We start from the raw sequence: 23,108 nt of genomic DNA on the forward strand, positions 1-23,108 counted from the left end.
GAAAATTTTTGATATTTAGTATTTTTCTATAGAAAATTTTCGATATTGAATATTTTTATAGAATATTTTTCTATAGAAAATTTTCGATATTGAAGATTTTTCTATAGAAAATTTTCGATATTAAAGATTTTTCTATAGAAAATTTTCGATATTGAAGATTTTTCTATAGAAAATTTTCGATATTGAAGATTTTTCTATAGAAAATTTTCGATATTGAATATTTTTCTATAGAAAATTTTCGATATTGAATATTTTTCTATAGAAAATTTTCGATATTAAACCTTTTTCTATAGAAATTTTTCGATATTGAACATTTTTCTATTGAAATTTTTCGATATTGAACATTTTTCTGTAGAAAATTTTCGATAATGAATATTTTTCTATAGAAAATTGTCGATATTGAATATTTTTCTATAGAAAATTTTCGATATTGAACATTTTTCTATGGAAACTTTCGATATTGATCATTTTTCTATAGAAAATTTTTGATATAGAATATTTCTATATAGAAAATTTTTGATATTTAATATTTCTATATAGAAAATTTTCGATATTGATAATTTTTCTAAAGAAAATTTTCGTTATTGATAATTTTTCTCGATATTGAAAATGTTTCTATAGAAAATATACGATATTGATAATTTTTCTATAAAAACATACGATATTGAACATTTTTCTCTAGAAAATTTATTACATTGCACAGGTTTCTATAGAAAAGTTTTGAAATTGAGAATTTTGCTATAGATAATTTTCGATATTGAATATTTTTCTATAGAAAACTTTTGATATTGAATATTTTTCTATAGAAAACTTTCGATATTGATTATTTTTCTATAGAAAATTTTCGGTATTGAACATTTTTCTATACCATTAACTATATTATAGAGATTCCTCAGTTATCTAACCAAATATTACAAATCAATTAACGACAATAGTAGAATAACTTATTTTGTAGCGCCATAAGTAAAGGGTTTAATAAATCATATATAAAACCAATAGAGTTTTATATAAAATGCACAAAGTAAAGAAATTTACATAAAAATTTGGCTAAAATTAAGTGGCTGGACAAAAAAAACACACATTTATATGAAGAAAAGACCTGTATATTCGAGTTTGAGTAGTTCTATTAAAAATTCCAAACATGTCCGGTAATAAATTTGAGTCATGTAATAAACAATTAAAATATTTTTACAATTGTTTTGTTTTTTCAAAAAACAATTTAACAAAATAAAAGTTCAAGTTGAAGAGCTAAGCTACAAAAAAAGAACAACAAACAATAAGCAACTTCTAGGCCAGGCAAATAGAAAAAAAACCAAAAAACAACAACAACAAAGAAGAAAATTGGAAAACACCCCAGACATAAGGGAGACTAGATTCTTCTAATTTGGTGCTTTTATAGAAAAATGTAATACAAATTGTTTTTGTTTATTAACTAGAGTATTTATAATAACTATAACAAAAACTTTGTTTATTGTTTAACTAAATTAAAACCTTTTCCAGCTTACCCATTTTGTTGCTTTTCTTTCCTTTTTTTGTTCTTAATATTAATTGGCTGCCATTTATTTTGTACTTGATTAAAACAGGAACTTTTTTGCGTTAATACTGTGTTATTCTTATAATAATTACACTTGTTTTGTTAAGTAGCTTTTTATTATTTAAAATTCATTTATATTTTTAATAATTTGTTTAATATTTTTTTAAATAAACACAATTTTCATTTAACAACCGCCTTTTTTTCTCGTGCGAAAGAACAAATTGAATTTTTTCTTATGTATTTGTTTGTTTTCGAACAGCTGTTGCTGTTAAATTTGACACAGTAACAGCAAGAGAGTGAAATGAGAAAAGGCCAATAAGAAAAACTGAAAAAAAACAGAGATGTTTTGCTTGAAGTGGGAAAAATAAAACAACAAAAGAGTTGGCAACGCAAATTAACGGAAATTGAATTAAAAGGTTAAAATTCAGTTAAAATTATATTAAATTATTAAAAGTAAAAATAATAAACAAACCATTGAATAAATAATTGGATATAAAATGATAATCTATAGAAAATATTCAATATTTAAAATTTTCTGTAGAAAAGTGTGTAAAATAGAAAGTTTTCAATAAAAAAGAGTTCAATATTGAAAATTTTCTATAGAAAAATGTTCAATATCCCAAATTTTATAGAGAAAAATGTTCATTATCGAAAACTTTGTTTTGAAAAGAGTTCGATATGGAAGATTTTCTATAGAAAAATGTTCAATATCGAAAATTTTCTATAGAAAAATGCTCAATATAGATGACTTTCTATAGAAAAATGTTCAATAACGAAAATTTTCTATAGAAAAATGTTTAATAACGAAAATATTTTATAGATAAATATTCAATATCGAACATTTTCTATAGAAAATATTCAAATATAGAAAAATTTTCAATATCGAAAATTTTTTATAGAAAAATGTTTAATATCGAAAATTTTCTTTAGATATGTATATATACAATATCGAAAATTTTCTATAAAAAAAATGCTCAATTTTCTATAGAAAAATGTTCAATATCGAACATTTTCTATAGAAAACTATCCAATAAAGAAAATTTTCTATAGAAAAATGTTCAATATCGAACATTTTCTATAAAAAAATATTCAATATTGAAATTTTCTATAGAAAAATATAACAAATACATAAAAATAAACAATATCGAACATTTTCTTATATCCTTTATCGAAAATCTTCTATAGAAAAATATTCAAAATCCAATATTCGATGAGAATTTTTCTTTCAAAAAATTTTTATGACTAACACACTCCCACCTCTAGTAGTTAAACATCTCACATTTCACATGTGACAGGTGAATTCCCAACATAATTTATGATTTATCATTATGATATTTCTACATTTCCAAAATTTCATTTTACAAAAGAATCTAGTTCATATTGTTTGAATTTTGCACAAACATCATGGATTCATGACTCATTTCAATAATTTATTATTCATTTCAACTGTTTAACTCAAGGTCGTTAACGGAAAAAAAAAGAAATTTCGCACAAAAATACGAAAATTAACAAGAAATGAATTTTCACCAGGAGGCAAAAACATAAACAAAACAACAACATAAAACGACAAACATTTAAGCACAGAGAAAAAGACACAAAAACGAAAAAGAATAAAATTGCAACAATATTTTGAAATGAGGGAAAAACGACAAAAAATGTAAGACAACAACCCCTTATGGAACTATGGAGCAGAGGCAAACATGAAAATATTCATTCATTCAACGGCATGTTATCATAAAAGTGACTCCCCCACTCGCCCTCTCTACCAAATTGACATGGACTACAAAAGCGAAATGTTCAAATAGGAAAATAATAATGGAATGAAAATGTAAAAGAACCATAAGTGAACCAACCATCCAACTGCCATTAGTGAAACCACCACATAACATCTGACACCCACATAAGTACAAACCCTATTGCAAATAACGGAATGTATGGTTGCAGTGGATTGTAGGAGAATTAGACAGAGCAGTAGTAGCAAGGGTTACCTCACATACTATCCAGGTAACTAACTAACTAACTAACTAACTAACTAACTAACTAACTAACTAACTAACTAACTAACTAACTAACTAACTAACTAACTAACTAACTAACTAACTAACTAACTAACTAACTAACTAACTAACTAACTAACTAACTAACTAACTAACTAACTACTAACTAACTAACTAACTAACTAACTAACTACTAACTAACTAACTAACTAACTAACTAACTAACTAACTAACTAACTAACTAACTAACTAACTAACTAACTAACTAACTACTAACTAACTAACTAACTAACTAACTAACTAACTAACTAACTAACTAACTAACTAACTAACTAACTAACTAACTAACTAACTACTAACTAACTAACTAACTAACTAACTAACTAACTAACTAACTAACTAACTAACTAACTAACTAACTACTAACTAACTAACTAACTAACTAACTAACTAACTAACTAACTAACTAACTAACTAACTAACTAACTAACTAACTAACTAACTAACTAACTAACTAACTAACTAACTAACTAACTAACTAACTACTACTAACTAACTACTAACTAACTAACTAACTAACTAACTAACTAACTAACTAACTAACTAACTAACTAACTAACTAACTAACTAACTAACTAACTACTAACTAACTAACTAACTAACTAACTAACTAACTAACTAACTAACTACTAACTAACTAACTAACTAACTAACTAACTAACTAACTAACTACTAACTAACTAACTAACTAACTAACTAACTAACTAACTAACTAACTAACTAACTAACTAACTAACTAACTAACTAACTAACTAACTAACTAACTAACTAACTAACTAACTAACTAACTAACTAACTAACTAACTAACTACTAACTAACTAACTAACTAACTAACTAACTAACTAACTAACTAACTAACTAACTAACTAACTAACTAACTAACTAACTAACTAACTAACTACTAACTAACTAACTAACTAACTAACTAACTAACTAACTAACTAACTAACTAACTAACTAACTAACTAACTAACTAACTAACTAACTACTAACTAACTAACTAACTACTAACTAACTAACTAACTAACTAACTAACTAACTAACTAACTACTAACTACTAACTAACTAACTAACTAACTAACTAACTAACTAACTAACTAACTAACTAACTAACTAACTAACTAACTAACTAACTAACTAACTAACTAACTAACTAACTAACTAACTAACTAACTAACTAACTAACTAACTAACTAACTAACTAACTACTAACTAACTAACTAACTAACTAACTAACTAACTAACTAACTAACTAACTAACTAACTAACTAACTAACTAACTAACTAACTAACTACTAACTAACTAACTAACTAACTACTAACTAACTAACTAACTAACTAACTACTAACTACTACTAACTAACTAACTAACTAACTAACTAACTAACTAACTAACTAACTAACTAACTAACTAACTAACTAACTAACTAACTAACTAACTAACTAACTAACTAACTAACTACTAACTAACTAACTAACTAACTACTAACTAACTAACTAACTAACTAACTAACTAACTAACTAACTAACTAACTAACTAACTACTAACTAACTAACTAACTAACTAACTAACTAACTAACTAACTAACTACTAACTAACTAACTAACTAACTAACTAACTAACTAACTAACTAACTAACTAACTAACTAACTAACTAACTAACTAACTAACTAACTAACTAACTAACTAACTAACTAACTAACTAACTAACTAACTAACTAACTAACTAACTAACTACTAACTAACTAACTAACTAACTAACTAACTAACTAACTAACTAACTAACTAACTAACTAACTAACTAACTAACTAACTAACTAACTAACTAACTAACTAACTAACTAACTAACTAACTAACTAACTAACTACTAACTAACTAACTAACTAACTAACTAACTAACTACTAACTAACTAACTAACTAACTAACTAACTAACTAACTAACTAACTAACTAACTAACTAACTAACTAACTAACTAACTAACTAACTAACTAACTAACTAACTAACTAACTAACTAACTAACTAACTAACTAACTAACTAACTAACTAACTAACTAACTAACTAACTAACTAACTAACTAACTAACTAACTAACTAACTAACTAACTAACTAACTAACTAACTAACTAACTAACTAACTAACTAACTAACTAACTAACTAACTAACTAACTACTAACTAACTAACTAACTAACTAACTAACTAACTAACTAACTAACTAACTAACTAACTAACTAACTAACTAACTAACTAACTAACTAACTAACTAACTAACTAACTAACTAACTAACTACTAACTAACTAACTAACTAACTAACTAACTAACTAACTAACTAACTAACTAACTAACTAACTAACTAACTAACTAACTAACTAACTAACTAACTAACTAACTAACTACTAACTAACTAACTAACTAACTAACTACTAACTAACTAACTAACTAACTAACTAACTAACTAACTAACTAACTAACTAACTAACTAACTAACTAACTAACTAACTAACTAACTACTAACTAACTAACTAACTAACTAACTAACTAACTAACTAACTAACTAACTAACTAACTAACTAACTAACTAACTAACTAACTAACTAACTAACTAACTAACTAACTAACTAACTAACTAACTAACTAACTAACTAACTAACTAACTAACTAACTAACTACTAACTAACTAACTAACTAACTAACTAACTAACTAACTAACTAACTAACTAACTTGATTAAAGATATTTCACAATTTAGCGTTTGAAATTGTTCGAGCTATAAAATGGAGTTTACATAAGGCAGCAGCCTCACCATTGAAACGTTTGTCGGGAATGGGAATACTTCGCTTATTTTTTCATATACATATGTATCTAGTACTATTAGCTGTTGAGTCGAGAGTTCGTGCACCACTTCGTTTAACAATAGGAACTTTGGACTAGATTCCACTTCTTTCATTAATTAACAAAATGGAAGGAATGTAAAATAGTCGGGAATAATAAAACTGTCCTTTCCTGTGAGAAACCACTGTTTCTTTTCGGATATGTTTGAGCTTGGGTTTTTTTCTCTCCTGCAATTTTATGTTTACACAAACATAATTGTAGCCTGCAACAGTAAGTAGTTCGTCGTACTGGTGAAAACAAACGACAATGTACTATAAGGTATGTACTAGTACTTATGACTACAATTCGTCGGTTGCATTCATTCAAAGTTATTGCGCTCATTTGAGTGCACATTTACAGTCAAACACTCAGATTTCGTTTGAAATCAGGCTGATGAAGCATTAAAAGATAGAAAAAAAAACAAATAAGTTAAAAATAAAACCAACCCCCTCCAGTTAAAGAAAAGGGGCGAATATGTACGAAAAAAGAACAATATAATAATTTTAATGGATTTTTTTGTAGCAAAGAAAATAGGCAACAAGTTTCAAATTTCATAATGACAAAAACTTATAAGAAATTTCCGCCAACATAAGTTATTTATTACTCTACATTTAGGATTTATCTCTGTTCAATAATTTCGAAATCTTTTTAATCATATTCACAACTTAACCCACTTCTAGAGGTTCTGAATACAAGTACAAGGGGATTTGTTTGATTTGAAAGAATAAAATTAAGTTGTTTGTTAAATCCTTGTGGATTTAATCTCTTCTTTATATCATCTTTGTATATAGACGAAAAAGATGATGTTGTTGATTTTTATGGCATACCATCAAGTGGGCTGTAAGGACCACCTTCTCTTCCCCATTATCATTTTGTTCTTTAAGCAAGTTTATTTGTCTGTTTGTTTGTCTTTCTCAAGGGTTCCTTTGTGACATTTTATATCCTTTAAGGTGTGTGTCAGTCAAACGGGTTTCTTCAAAAATCCTTTTGTGTTTTTCGCTTGTTTTCTGTGAATTTTAACTTAAAGAAGTTTATGAAAATCAATAAATATTTTTTGTTTTTCGGTTTTTACATAAACTTTAATTGCCAGAGTTCAAATGTCTTTTTTGGAACGTGATGTCATTAGGTTCAAGGAAAAATACAAGAAGAATACATATTTTTTATATAAGTTTCTTTATCTTCGTTATGAATAAGAAATTTGCGTTGGATTACGTGCTGCTATTCATGCTTTTGATTTTTTTTAGAGGTGACTTCAGTTATGACATGGTCAAGGTAATTTTGATATAAAAGAAAGGGGATTGACTCTTGAATTATGGGCATGCATAGGCACGTATGTATATCAATAAAATGTTAATTTGCTTTTATAGGTGTTATGTAATTAATGGAAGTTATCTATAAATTAAACTTGTTCATTCTTAAACCATTATAATTTGTTAGAAAGGATAAAACCATAGACTTTGAAGTCATTCAAATAAATATAAATTTATAAAGACCCTATAAGTGCCTATTTATTTATTTCTTCTGTTCTAGTTCAGTACCAGTTCAGTTCTAGTTCAGTTCCAGTTCATTCCAGTTCTAGTTCAGTTCTAGTTCAGTTCTAGTTCAGTTCTAGTTCAGTTCTAGTTCAGTTCTAGTTCAGTTCTAGTTCAGTTCTAGTTCAGTTCTAGTTCAGTTCTAGTTCAGTTCTAGTTCAGTTCTAGTTCAGTTCTAGTTCAGTTCTAGTTCAGTTCTAGTTCTGTTCTAGTTCAGTTCTAGTTCAGTTCTAGCTCAGTTCTAGTTCAGTTCTAGTTCAGTTCTAGTTCAGTTCTAGTTCAGTTCTAGTTCAGTTCTAGTTCAGTTCTAGTTCAGTTCTAGTTCAGTTCTAGTTCAGTTCTAGTTTAGTTCTAGTTCAGTTCTAGTTCAGTTCTAGTTCAGTTCTAGTTCAGTTCTAGTTCAGTTCTAGTTCAGTTCTAGTTCAGTTCTAGTTCAGTTCTAGTTCAGTTCTAGTTCAGTTCTAGTTCAGTTCTAGTTCAGTTCTAGTTCAGTTCTAGTTCAGTTCTAGTTCAGTTCTAGTTCAGTTCTAGTTCAGTTCTAGTTCAGTTCTAGTTCAGTTCTAGTTCAGTTCTAGTTCAGTTCTAGTTCAGTTCTAGTTCAGTTCTAGTTCAGTTCTAGTTCAGTTCTAGTTCAGTTCTAGTTCAGTTCTAGTTCAGTTCTAGTTCAGTTCTAGTTCAGTTCTAGTTCAGTTCTAGTTCAGTCTAGTTCATCAGTTTCAGTTCTAGTTCATTCTAGTTCAGTTCTAGTTCAGTTCTAGTTTCAGTTCTAGTTCAGTTCTAGTTCAGTTCTAGTTCAGTTCTAGTTCAGTTCTAGTTCAGTTCTAGTTCAGTTCTAGTTCAGTTCTAGTTCAGTTCTAGTTCAGTTCTAGTTCAGTTCTAGTTCAGTTCTAGTTCAGTTCTAGTTCAGTTCTAGTTCAGTTCTAGTTCAGTTCTAGTTCAGTTCTAGGTTCAGTTCTAGTTCAGTTAGGTCTAGGTCAGTTTCTAGTTCAGTTCTAGTTCAGTTCTAGTTCAGTTCTAGTTCAGTTCTAGTTCAGTTCTAGTTCAGTTCTAGTTCAGTTCTAGTTCAGTTCTAGTTCAGTTCTAGTTCAGTTCTAGTTCAGTTCTAGTTTCAGTTCTAGTTCAGTTCTAGTTCAGTTTCTAGTTCGTTCTAGTTCAGTTTCTAGTTCAGTTCTAGTTCAGTTCGAGTTCAGTTCTAGTTCAGTTCTAGTTCAGTTCTAGTTCAGTTCTAGTTCAGTTCTAGTTCAGTTCTAGTTCAGTTCTAGTTCAGTTCTAGTTCAGTTCTAGTTCAGTTCTAGTTCAGTTCTAGTTCAGTTCTAGTTCAGTTATAGTTCTAGTTTAGTTCTGATTCCAGTTCAGTTCTAGTTCAGTTTTAGTTCAGTTCTAGTTCAGTTCTAGTTCAGTTCTAGTTCAGTTCTAGTTCAGTTCTAGTTCAGTTCTAGTTCAGTTCTAGTTCAGTTCTAGTTCAGTTCTAGTTCAGTTCTAGTTCAGTTCTAGTTCAGTTCTAGTTCAGTTCTAGTTCAGTTCTAGTTCAGTTCTAGTTCAGTTCTAGTTCAGTTCTAGTTCAGTTCTAGTTCAGTTCTAGTTCAGTTCTAGTTCAGTTCTAGTTCAGTTCTAGTTCAGTTCTAGTTCAGTTCTAGTTCAGTTTAGTTCCGTTGTAGTTCAATTCTAGTTCAGTTCTAGTTCAGTTCTAGTTCAGTTCTAGTTCAGTTCTAGTTCAGTTCTAGTTCAGTTCTAGTTCAGTTCTAGTTCAGTTCTAGTTCAGTTCTAGTTCAGTTCTAGTTCAGTTCTAGTTCAGTTCTAGTTCAGTTCTAGTTCAGTTCTAGTTCAATTCTAGTTCAGTTCTAGTTCAGTTCTAGTTCAGTTCTAGTTCAGTTCTAGTTCAGTTCTAGTTCCGTTCTAGTTCAGTTTAGTTCCGTTGTAGTTCAATTCTAGTTCAGTTCTAGTTCAGTTCTAGTTCAGTTCTAGTTCAGTTCTAGTTCAGTTCTAGTTCAGTTCTAGTTCAGTTCTAGTTCAGTTCTAGTTCAGTTCTAGTTCAGTTCTAGTTCAGTTCTAGTTCAGTTCTAGTTCAGTTCTAGTTCAGTTCTAGTTCAGTTATAGCTCTAGTTCTAGTTCAGTTCTAGTTCAGTTCTAGTTCAGTTATAGCTCTAGTTCAGTTCAGTTCTGGTTCTAGTTCAGTTCTAGTTCAGTTCTAGTTCAGTTTTAGTTCAGTTCTAGTTCAGTTCTAGTTCAGTTCTAGTTCAGTTATAGCTCTAGTTCAGTTCAGTTCTGGTTCTAGTTCAGTTCTAGTTCAGTTCTAGTTCAGTTCTAGTTCAGTTCTAATTCAGTTCTAGTTCAGTTCTAGTTCAGTTCTAGTTCAGTTCTAGTTCAGTTCTAGTTCAGTTCTATTTCAGTTCTAGTTCAGTTCTAGTTCAGTTCTAGTTCAGTTCTAGTTCAGTTCTAGTTCAAATCTAGTTCAGTTCTAGTTCAGTTCTAGTTCAGTTCTAGTTCAGTTCTAGTTCAGTTCTAGTTCAGTTCTAGTTCTAGTTCAGTTCTAGTTCAGTTCTAGTTCAGTTCTAGTTCAGTTCTAGTTCAGTTCTAGTTCAGTTCTAGTTCAGTTCCAGCTAAGTTTCAATCAGTCCTGTATATATTATTCTTACAGGAACTTAGGATCAGGAGTTTAATTCATTAACTTTTACATTTGTATTATAAATTCCCAGACATTTTTTAAAGTTTCTGTTCTTCTTTAAATTGCATAAAAACAGATAAATCGCCATTCCTTATTTAAAAAAAAATATTTTTACACTTACCCATCATCATATTATTCAAATCCAAACAACTCGAACGACTGCGTGTACGTTGTAACAAATGTTGATGTTTCTCGAACGACATCTGTTTTGGTGTTTGCAATGCAGCCTGTGAACCAGCCACCATCTCCGTAGTGGTTGTAGTAGTTGAAGTATTTATCGCTGTTGTCGTTGTAATACTTCCGGTAACACCACTACCACTATTACTAGTATTACTACTATTACCACCAATACTACACCACTCAGCCTCCATGGCCTTGGAAGCACTACGCTTGAAATGCTCCAAAAAATTATCTATTTGTTTTTCCAAAGAGGAAGCAGCAGGTGGAGAATTCTCCATCATGTATGAGATTTTATTATTTCACAAATTTTTTTTTGATTTAGAAAAATAATTGCTTTTTTGTTTGTTTTTTTAATTACATTGGTTTAGTCAGTATGGAACATTATCTTTAACATAGATCTCTGAAAACTATATTTGAGTGCATATGTATAGGATTTTTTTTTTCAAAAACATTTTTCTACAATGTAGTACTTTTTAAGTATTAATGTCGGGGATGAGAGATGGCAAATTGTATCCTTTATGGGAGAATTTTTGTAGCCACATGTTTAGTTTGGGACACATTTTTCTATAAATCTTTAAGAGATAATCTGACTTTAAAAGAGAGCTACGGATTCTCTACTTATGGAATTGTTTCAATAGATTGATTACATATTAAAATATTTTTGCTGCAGATTCAGTTCAAGGTCAGTTTCAGTTCTATTATATTCCGTTCTAGTTGAGTCCAAGTTCAGTTCTAGTTCGGTTCTAGTTCAGTTCTAGTTCGGTTCCAGTTCAGTTCTTGTTCAGTTCTAGTTCAGTTCCACTTCAGTTTTAGTTCAGTTCTAGTTAAGTTCTAGTTCAGTTCTAGTTCAGTTCTAGTTCAGTTCTAGTTCAGTTCTAGTTCAGTTTCTAGTTCAGTTCTAGTTCAGTTCTAGTTCAGTTCTATTTTCAATTCTAGTTCAGTTCTAGTTCAGTTCTAGTTCAAGTTCAGTTCTAGTTCAGTTCTAGTTCAGTTCTAGTTCAGTTCTAGTTCAGTTCTAGTTCAGCTCTAGTTCAAGTTCTAGTTCAGTTCTAGTTCAGTTCTAGTTCAGTTCTAGTCAGTTCTAGTTCAGTTCTAGTTCAGTTCTAGTTCAGTTCTAGTTCAGTTCTAGTTCAGTTCTAGTTCAGTTCTAGTTCAGTTCTAGTTCAGTTCTAGTTCAGTTCTAGTTCAGGTTCTAGTTCAGTTCTAGTTCAGTTCTAGTTCAGTTCTAGTTCAGTTTCAGTTCAGTTCTAGTTCAGTTCTAGGTCAGTTCTAGTTCAGTTCTAGTCAGTTCTAGTTCAGTTCTAGTTCAGTTCTAGTTCAGTTTCTAGTTCAGTTCTAGTTCAGTTCTAGTTCAGTTCTTAGTTCAGTTCTAGTTCAGTTCTAGTTCAGTTCTAGTTCAGTTCTAGTTCAGTTCTAGTTCAGTTCTAGTTCAGTTTCTAGTTCAGTTCAGTTCTAGTTCAGTTCTAGTTCAGTTCTAGTTCAGTTCTAGTTCAGTTCTAGTTCAGTTCTAGTTCAGTTCTAGTTCAGTTCTTTCAGTTCTAGTTCATTCTAGTTCAGTTCAGTTCTAGTTCAGTTCTAGTTCAGTTCTAGTTCAGTTCTAGTTCAGTTCTAGTTCAGTTCTAGTTCAGTTCTAGTTCAGTTCTAGTTCAGTTCTAGTTCAGTTCTAGTTCAGTTCTAGTTCAGTTCTAGTTCTAGTTCAGTTCTAGTTCAGTTCTAGTTCAGTTTTAGTTCAGTTCTAGTTCAGTTCTAGTTCAGTTCTAGCTCTTCAGTTCTAGTTCAGTTTAAGTTCAGTTCTAGTTCAGTTCTAGTTCAGTTCTAGTTCAGTTCTAGTTCAGTTCTAGTTCAGTTCTAGTTCAGTTCTAGTTCAGTTCTAGTTCAGTTCTAGTTCAGTTCTAGTTCAGTTCTAGTTCAGTTCTAGTTCAGTTCTAGTTCAGTTCCATTTATGTTCAGGTTCTAGTCTAGTTTCCAGTTCTAGTTCAGTTCTAGTTCAGTTCTAGTTCAGTTCTAGTTCAGTTCTAGTTCATTCTCGTCAGTTCTAGTTCAGTTCTAGTTCAGTTCTATGCTTCAGTTCTAGTTTCAGTTCTAGTTCAGAAATTCTAATAATACAATTTCTTTAATATTTTGGAATTTTTATTTACTAACTTTGTAAATCGATATAGACAAATTCTCGGTCAATTCCCTTTTGTGTGAAAAACATTTTATAATTTTTTTGGCACCATAAAATGTACAAATTGTACCAAATTTGTTTTCCCCATTTTTTAAAATTACATAGCACTACTTTCTATGTACATATGTATGTTTTGTACGTAGAACCATGAAGGTCCAATTAATGCTCATGACGTTTTGCTATATTTGAAAATAATAACTTTAACCACAGAAAAATTAAAGCATATTTTTAGGCTGTAGTAATAATTGCTTCATTTGTCTTTTAAATAAATATCTCACACATCATTTTTACATTTTTTAAACATTTGTATTAAAATAAACGAATTCTTTTAGATATATTTTATAAAATTACTTTAAGATATTCTAATTTTTTTGTATTATTTTTGGTATATTTTCTTAATTTAGTCACACACATAGACTTGAACACACTCACACAAACACTTTAATTTACATCCGTTTTTGTATTCGCCCCATCTTTAATAAAGAAAATTCGATTTTTCGCGTTTAACTTAACTTTCATTTTGTTTTTATGACCGTATTTTCCAACTGCTCAATTCGTACTGATTTTCCTCATATATAGGTGGGTCTCTGTACGTTTGCCAGAATACTCTTAGCACCATACATTAGCACCATTCATCATAACATTCTATCCATCCATTCCATGTAATAGCTGAGTTTTGCTTTAGCATGTTTTAACATGTTCATGTAAGCACAGCCTTGTAAAAAGTTATTTTTTTCTCAGTTTGTTTTCTTGTTTTTTTTTTTCGAATTCCCCATAGTAATTGAGTCGTCTTGTTTAGTTCGCCTTTTTGCTTCTTCTTCTTCATTCAAAATACGGAACCGGCGCATTTATTTTGCTCTTGAAGGTTGTTGTTTTGTATATTCATACACAGGAAAACAGTAGAAATCCCCTCATAAAACCTCCCAAAAAGCTACATGTGTTTTGATTTTCTACTTTGTGTTTGAGTTCGTTCAATTTGTTGTACTCTATCTAGTAAGGGTCATGTGTATGCATGCATTCTTTTGTTTATGATTTCTCATTCATAGGTGTATGCATGTTTAAGCATGTATTGTTATGTTTAGACAAAAAACCCCACCGGCAATGTTACTCTTGTGGTGGATTCAATTGTTTTGCGCATGTTTTTGGCTTAAATTTTATTGTCAAAATCAGCTGTTTATATTGTCAAACAAGTAATATAATATACATATGTAGTAAAATAAATACAAACGATAAGAATAGTTTGAAGTATCATTCACAATAGATAGTAATGGTTTTTGACATTTTAAATCGCACAAATTTGAAAAACTGTCATTGATTGATAATGGCATTGTATACATTGATAAACCCCTTTATAAGGGCTGTGAAATCATTTCAAGAGGAGAATTCTTTTTCATTCATTTCAAGAGGAGAATTCTTCTTGATGCTATTTTTTCACCACTTCTGTGGAGCATGGACATCGACTTTGTTAGCAGGACCCCTTTCGGAGATTGTTACCAAATCGTGGTTAACCGATTTATTCATGTTTTAATTAAGTGCCACAAAGAAACCGTCTATCACACCCATTGAGGACTTGAAACCATCTATGTGTAGATGTGAGTAGAGTGATTCTTACGAAAATTAAGAAATTGTCTAATTGCCAAGTTAAGAACCAGCTGTTTGGCCAACAGATCGACAGGCAAACAATGTAGAAGTAAGAAGAGAGCATGTGATGACGTAATACGAATAGCACCAGTTGTCATAAGTACAGAGGTAAGCATTATTACTTCTATATAAATACAGTAGGTGGATCAAGGCTTTCCAACAGACATTAGAATGGGCTTTGTTCCAAAGCCGTATAAGCATTTCGCAGTTTAGGGGCGTATGCTCCATTTCATAGGGCTTTCCTACAGCATATTGAGCGATAGATGCCTTAGAGGACCATGTTTAAACGTTCCGGCTCTATGTTAATTTGGAATCTAGATTCTAGAATAATGGCCAGATATTTTGCAGTGGCGGAGAGTGTTAATTCTACCCCGTTTAGGTGTGATAGTGGGCATCTAGTATCTTTCAAAGAACATCAATAAGCCAAAGTAGAGGATAGATCACCCCATACTGGAAATGGTCTGAACTGCTGGAAAACTAGAAAGAACTAGTTCCCAGCAAACTCTTTAAAAGTATATAAAATACCGTCTCTGTTACAGAGAACGAGTTACAAAAGTAGTGCTGATTTCAGTAGTTCCAAGTTGCTGTTTAGAATATGAAGTGGTTTTGATTTGCAATAATGTCTAAATTTTTTAGTTTTTTTTTAATTTTAGAAATGGTTCGTATTGTTTTGTTGCTCACTGTTATGAGAGCATACCATTTTTAAGCTCTCATTTTATTAAATTAGTCTCTCTTTGATGTGAACAAAAGAGAAATTGCTCTTAAATCCGAAGAAGACATAGTAAATGAAATACAATAAATATGTTTTATGATGAAGTTCAGGCATGGACAATTGAATTCAAAGTCTTTGAACTTGACTAGTGTATAGACTAGACTATGGACAAGTCTATTGGCTAGTATATTTATAAGTCTGTGTTCTAGTTTGCTGTCTTATGTTTGGACTGGTTTGTCGACAAGTCTATTGACTAGTCTATGGAGTAGTCTGTCGACCAGTTTATGGACTAATCTATTGACTAGTTTATGGACTAGCCTGTTGACTGGTTTGTGGACTAGTTGGTTGACTAAACTATGGACTAGTATGTTAACTAATCTGTGGACTAGGATATGGTCTAGTCTATACACTATCATATCGACCAGTTTTTGGACAAATCTATTGACTATGGACAAGTCTATATTTAAATATATGGAGTAGTCTGTCGACCAGTTTATGGACTAATCTATTGAATAGTTTATGGACTAGCCTGTTGACTGGTTTGTGGACTAGTATGTTGACTAAACTATGGACTACTATGTTAACTAATCTGTGGACTTGGATATGGACAAGTCTATACACTATCATATTGACTAGTCTATTGATAAGTCTGTTGACTAGTCAGTTGACTTGTCTATTTAGAAGTATATTGACTAATATGTGGACTAGTTTGCTGACTAATCTATGGATTACCATGTTAACTAACCAATTGACTAGTGGACTAGTCTAAATACTAATCTTTTGAACAATATTTAGTAAATAGTATTTACTAGTTTTTTGTCTATTATTTTGATTAGATTTTTGACTAGTCTATGGACCAGTCTATTTATTAGCCTGTTGACTTGGACTAGTTTGTTGACAAGTCTATTGATTAGTCTATGGAGTATTCTGTCGACCAGTCTATGGACTAATCTACTGACTTGTTTATGGACTAGTTTGTTGAGTAATATGTTGACTAAACTATCTGTGAACAGTTTATTGACTAATCTGTTGACTAGTCTATTGATAAGTATGTGGAATAGTCTAGTTAGAAGTATATTGACTTGGACTAGTTTGTTGACAAGTCTATTGATTAGTCTATGGAGTATTCTGTCGACCAGTCTATGGACTAATCTATTGACTTGTTTATGGACTAGTTTGTTGAGTAATATGTTGACTAAACTATCTGTGAACAGTTTATTGACTAATCTGTTGACTAGTCTATTGATAAGTATGTGGAATAGTCTAGTTAGAAGTATATTGACTAATCTGTGGACTAGTTTGCTGACTAATCTATGGACTAGCATTTTAACTAACCTATTGACTAGTCTGTGGTATTTTGACTAATCTGTGGACTAGTCTATACACTATAATTTTGAACAATTTATTAAGTAGTCTATTTACTAGTTTTTTGACTATTATTTTTGCTAGTCTATGGACCAGTCTATTTATTAGCCTATTGACTGGTCTATGGAGTAGTCTATTGACTAATCTCTTGACTAGCCTATTGGCTATTATATTTACTAGCCTATTAACAATCCTTTTATAAGCAAAATTTTGGAAAAATTATGTAAATATATCATGACGTCAAAACTTACTTAAAAAGTACAATACTACTGAACTTTCCAAGCCTGGTATAGTTAATCATAAGCAAATAGAAATAATAAATATAATTTTATCAATTTTATAAACAATATGTAGGTATGTTTGGTTAGATTTGCTAATATTATTTATTATTGTTGTTTTTTTCTATATTGTCTCGTTTCTTATTTGATGCACTAAGAAAAGCTGCAAAACAAAAAAGAAAGGCGCCCACTTAGAAAAAAAAAACAAATAAGCAACAGTGTAGTCTATAGAAATAAGTATAGAGGGAATTTTATTAAAAAAAAGATATAAAATGTTTTCAAAAGAAGAAAAAAACAAAAATTATAAGACAAGACAATGCGCAAAATTCTTAACGTTGGCGTTTTTGTTTTATTTTCTACCATTTTCTTGGTATTTTCTTAAAGAATAAAACAAAATGTATATACAACAGCCATTATATGGGGTCTCTGGGGTGGGTAAGGATGGTTAGATATATAAATGTACAAGTATAGATATACATATGTATATATTTATGTGTGTGTTGTTGTTGTTGTATTTCAAGTGAACACACATGTTTGTTGGTTGGTAAAGTCTACTGCTGATTATGGTGGCTCCTCTGACTATTTGTCATGCTGTCGATGTTAACGATGATGATGATGATGATGTTTGCTGTGCGCTCATAATGACGTTTGAGGCTGTCTATGCAGGCTTTCCATATAACCAACCTTTAATATATTGATTCAGTTACTCGCCGCTGCTGTACGAAACAACAGCATTTCTCTTCTACTAAACAGCTAAAGAAATTAATTGAAAAAAAAAATAACAAAAACTCAACGGGTCTTGAAAGCAATTAAAAAAATTCAAAATTTACCGTCTTGTTAAAATAAAAAAAAAAATTAAAAATTAAAAAAAAAAATCCTTAGAGATTTTTTAAAAAAGTGAATTTTTTTAAGTGTTATAAAATTTTAAAATAAAAAACAAACAAAATGAGCAGTAAGTTTTACAGGGCAAAAGTTACAAAAAAATGCAAATTAAAAAAAACTAAATTATGCAGCATGGCAAAGAAATTGTTAATAAGTTCAAACATAAATTAGAAACCAATGACAAAAAAAAATCATGGCTTTAAGACAGAAAAAAAAAGAAAGAAAAAAATTTTAATAAAAAATCAAAATGTCTTTGACTGGCTTTTTTTCATGCAAAAAAAAAACACTTGACATATCATATTAATTTTAAATAATATTTTTTTAAATTAAAAAGAAAAAAATAAAATAAATTTTCTTGCATTTTTAATAATTTTATGAAAGAAAAATTGCTTAGAATTTCCTTTATAAAGCAAAATTTTCAAGCGACCTTTAGTGACCTTCATTTCTAGCAACAAAAACAACAAATATAAGTTTTTGTGCACAGCAGCTCTTAAAAAAACCAAAGCAAATAGAAAAGCAACTCACCAAAACAGAATTCTCTTAAATTCTATTTAGATTTTTATGCTCCCCTTAAAAAAAAAAGAAATTTTATTAAAGAAAACCTCAAAAACAACAACAAAAATCCTACTAATAATAAATTATTATTTAATAAGATTGCAGTCTTATACATTTTTTTAAAGTTTATTTTTAGCTAAAAATTTATTATGATTATTTGTTCTTTTAAACCCCTCCCTCTTCCTACTCTTTTTCTTCAACCATCCAACTAACGGTTATTTACTTAAACACCTTGTCATTTTGTTTATACTTTTCTTATCGTATGTTTTTTCTTTTTATTTCTTTTTTACTCCCATTGAAATTCGTCTTTTTTTTCGTTTATTATTTATTGATTTTTCTAATATTGTATTCTTCCTGTTTTTGCTACTTGACTTTTAAACGTCATAATATGTATTACGTTACATTTTGTTGACCTAGTATAAAAACAGGGGTTATATTGTTGTTTTTGTTGTCTGTATTTTGCCTTAAAATTATGATTAGAAAACAAAAACACATAGTGTGAGTATTCAGTATTTGATTTCTCAAAAAAAAAAGTAATTGAATATGCCGGCATTTTGGTGTTGTTGTTATTGTTGATAAAACTTGCAAATATGCCGGCATAAAGGTTAGAGTTTTAGGGTGACCAGTGCAAATAGATAAGGGTTTGAAAATCTAAGGCAAAGTAGCTAATTTATGAGGGCCACTTTTAAACATAACTTGATTTAATTGAATTTATATCAGGGATGGAAAATTAATTACTTATTTAGTACTTTTTGATATCGAATGATATCGCAGTACCCTACTCAACTTTTTAAGTTGCATACATGGCTACAAAGTACTAAACTAATTTTCCGGTAGACTAGACTATAGACTAGACTATAGATTAGACTATAGACTAGACTATAGACTACACTATAGACTATACTATAGACTAGACTATAGACTACACTATAGACTAGACTATAGACTAGACTATAGCCTAGACTATAGACTAGACTATAGACTAGACTATAGACTAGACTATAGACTAGACTATAGACTACACTATAGACTACACTATAGACTACACTACAGACTACACTATAGACTAGACTATAGACTACACTATAGACTAGACTATAGACTAGACTATAGACTACACTATAGATTAGACTATAGACTACACTATAGACTAGACTATAGACTAGAATATAGACTAGACTATAGACTAGACTATAGACTAGACTATAGACTAGACTATAGACTACACTATAGACTACACTATAGACTACACTACAGACTACACTATAGACTAGACTATAGACTACACTATAGACTAGACTATAGACTAGACTATAGACTACACTATAGATTAGACTATAGACTACACTATAGACTAGACTATAGACTAGAATATAGACTAGACTATAAACTAGACTATAGACTAGAATATAGACTAGACTATAGACTAGAATATAGACTAGAATATAGACTAGACTATAGACTAGACTATAGACTAGACTATAGACTAGACTATAGACTAGACTATAGACTAGACTATAGACTAGACTATAGACTAGACTATAGACTAGACTATAGACTAGACTAGACTATAGACTAGACTATAGACTAGACTATAGACTAGATTATAGACTAGACTATAGATTAGACTATAGACTAGACTATAGACTAGACTATAGACTAGACTACAGACTAGACTATAGACTAGATTATAGACTAGACTATAGACTAGACTATAGACTAGACTATAGACTAGACTATAGACTAGACTATAGACTAGACTATAGACTAGACTATAGACTAGACTATAGACTAGACTATAGACTAGACTATAGACTAGACTATAGACTAGACTATAGACTAGACTATAGACTAGACTATAGACTAGACTATAGACTAGACTATAGACTAGACTATAGACTAGACTATAGACTAGACTATAGACTAGACTATAGACTAGACTATAGACTAGACTATAGACTAGACTATAGACTAGACTATAGACTAGACTATAGACTAGACTATAGACTAGACTATAGACTAGACTATAGACTAGACTATAGACTAGACTATAGACTAGACTATAGACTAGACTATAGACTAGACTATAGACTAGACTATAGACTAGACTATAGACTAGACTATAGACTAGACTAGACTAGACTATAGACTAGACTATAGACTAGACTATAGACTAGACTATAGACTAGACTATAGACTAGACTATAGACTAGACTATAGACTAGACTATAGACTAGACTATAGACTAGACTATAGACTAGACTATAGACTAGACTATAGACTAGACTATAGACTAGACTATAGTCTAGACTATAGACTAGACTAGACTATAGACTAGACTTTAGACTAGACTATAGACTAGACTATAGACTAGACTATAGACTAGACTATAGAGACTATAGTCTAGACTATAGACTAGACTAGACTATAGACTAGACTATAGACTAGACTATAGACTACTATAGACTAGACTATAGACTAGACTATAGACTAGACTATAGACTAGACTATAGACTAGACTATAGACTAGACTATAGACTAGACTATAGACTAGACTATAGACTAGACTATAGACTAGACTATAGACTAGACTATAGACTAGACTATAGACTAGACTATAGACTAGACTATAGACTAGACTATAGACTAGACTATAGACTAGACTATAGACTAGACTATAGACTAGACTATAGACTAGACTATAGACTAGACCATAGACTAGACTATAGACTAGACTATAGACTAGACTATAGACTAGACTATAGACTAGACTAGAAAATAGACTAGAATATGCACAAGTCTATAGACTTGAGTAGATACCAGACTAGATGAGAGACTGGTATATTGACTACTATGTAGACTACTTATCAAAAGTTTATATATTAAAAAAGTACTGAAATGTCGTGGCGGTACCGCAGTAGTTTTCGATATATAAAGTACTGAAAAAAGTACGAAAGTACTTAATTTTCCATGCCTGTTAAGTAAGTACTTTTATACATGTACTAATCAACAGATTAGCACATGTATATAAGATTAGGAATTCGATCAAGTCGCATTTTTCAAAAACAAAAGTTGTGAGTTTATCTGACCACAAATTGGCGTTAGCTTTTCTATAGGAAAACTTGATCTGCTCGAGTCAACTTGTCTATAGTCTGCATTACCTTGTTTGTAAAACTTTCCTATACCTATAGTTCAGAGTTTGTTCCATAGAAAAGATTACATATGTATGTACCTAACTTCTCCACAGGAAATTTGCTCTAGTGGAGTCTTTTTAAAGTTCGTCTGATGTAAAGAATCAATAATTTATAAACACCTCCAAAAAAAAAAAAAAATCGTTTAGATCACCTTAACAAATTTCTAAGAAAAGTTTATTAATAAGAAATTAAATTAAAAAGTGGCACAAGTGATAAAACTGATGTCATCATTTAAATTTTAAAAGCGCCTGGTCACCCTTAAACTCTTCACAGTAAAAATTTTGAAATTTAACGTTCATTTTTCTCAGAAGTTATTTTGAAATAATTTTACGTGGGCTTTTGAAAATTCATTAGAATTTTGCACTTTTTCTGAATATATATTTTTTAAAAATTCACAACTGAATCACTTTCATTTTAAATCAGATGTACTAAATAATTTATGACACATTTAATAAGTTTTCTTTTAAAACATTGTCTTCCTTTAAGGCCAGACATTATTTATGGCCTTGTTTTTCGGTTAATATGGTCATTAAATAAATATATAATTTTGTTTTTGTTATCTTCATTTAATAATTATTTAATTGTATTAATAAATTTTAATAAAAGTTAATCATCACGAACAACCACCCACCCACCTCTAAAAGAAATTTCCAAAATATTGAAATTTTTTTTACACACCTCACTTTTATTATTAAAATAAATTATATTTTTTTTGAAAATTAAAATAAAACTGCATTAGTCATGGATTTAAAAAAAAAATACAATGATCTTTGCATTTAGTCATTGAGTTGGTTACAAAAATTTATTTTCTTTAATGAAAAAAGAAGCCTACACAATTTTTTATAACGACTTCTTTTTCTGTATTTTTTATACATTCTAAGATATGCCAGAAAACAACGCCTCTTGCAAAGAATTTTTCCGGTTCTATTTTTATACAACCAACATAAAGACACACTCATCCATGGTAACCTTAAAGTCGTTTTCACTCTTTTTTTAGTTTTATGTTATTTTTGTACTTTTTAAAAAAATAAGAAACGATTTCACCACAAAGTCATTGTACAAGGAGCCCTTAAAAAACTTTAAAGTGATATGCACAATGCATTTTTATCTTATGGACCCTACACAGTCAATTAGGTTTACAAGGTTTCTCAGGGTAGTTGGTGACATAGAAATGCTTTAGTCTCGACAACTTTTCTATAGAAGAGTTAGCTCTAGTTTAGACAACTTTCCAATAGAAAAACAATATCTAGTATACACAACTTGTAGTCTAGCAAACTTTTCTATAGAAAAAGTTGCTCTAGTCTAGACAACTTTTCTATAGAAAAAGTTGCTCTAGTCTAGACAACTTTTCTATAGAAAAAGTTGCTCTAATCTAGACAACTTTTCTATAGAAAAAGTTGCTCTAATCTAGACAACTTTTCTATAGAAAAAGTTGCTCTAATCTAGACAACTTTTCTATAGAAAAAGTTG

General features: G+C 29.8%; 1 protein-coding gene and 1 long non-coding RNA gene across 3 annotated transcripts in view; one reads left to right on the top strand and one right to left on the bottom strand.

Annotated features, from left to right (window-relative positions):
* The window catches only part of LOC119604529 (guanine nucleotide exchange factor DBS-like), a 129,370-nt gene extending 115,838 nt beyond the window's left edge, over positions 1-13,532 (bottom strand). The window contains exons 1-2 of one of the 2 annotated variants that reach the window (XR_005231518.1): positions 13,444-13,532; positions 10,786-11,416 (exon numbers count right to left, since the gene is read on the bottom strand). The gene's annotated coding sequence lies outside the window, so the exon portion shown is untranslated. The remainder of the gene's footprint in view (positions 1-10,785; positions 11,417-13,443) is intronic. The other variant, XR_005231519.1, reaches the window with a different exon arrangement.
* Positions 13,533-17,276: 3,744 nt separating this feature from the next.
* Positions 17,277-17,882, top strand: LOC119604537. The gene is made up of 2 exons (XR_005231522.1): positions 17,277-17,442; positions 17,529-17,882. It is a non-coding gene; the product is annotated as an uncharacterized LOC119604537 (long non-coding RNA).
* The last annotated feature ends 5,226 nt before the right edge of the window (positions 17,883-23,108 follow it).

This window comes from Lucilia sericata, unplaced genomic scaffold (genome assembly GCF_015586225.1).
Source record: "Lucilia sericata isolate MDLA Ls3-8-SP2 unplaced genomic scaffold, ASM1558622v1 Contig000401F_arrow, whole genome shotgun sequence".
NCBI classification, from domain to species: Eukaryota; Metazoa; Arthropoda; class Insecta; order Diptera; family Calliphoridae; genus Lucilia; species Lucilia sericata.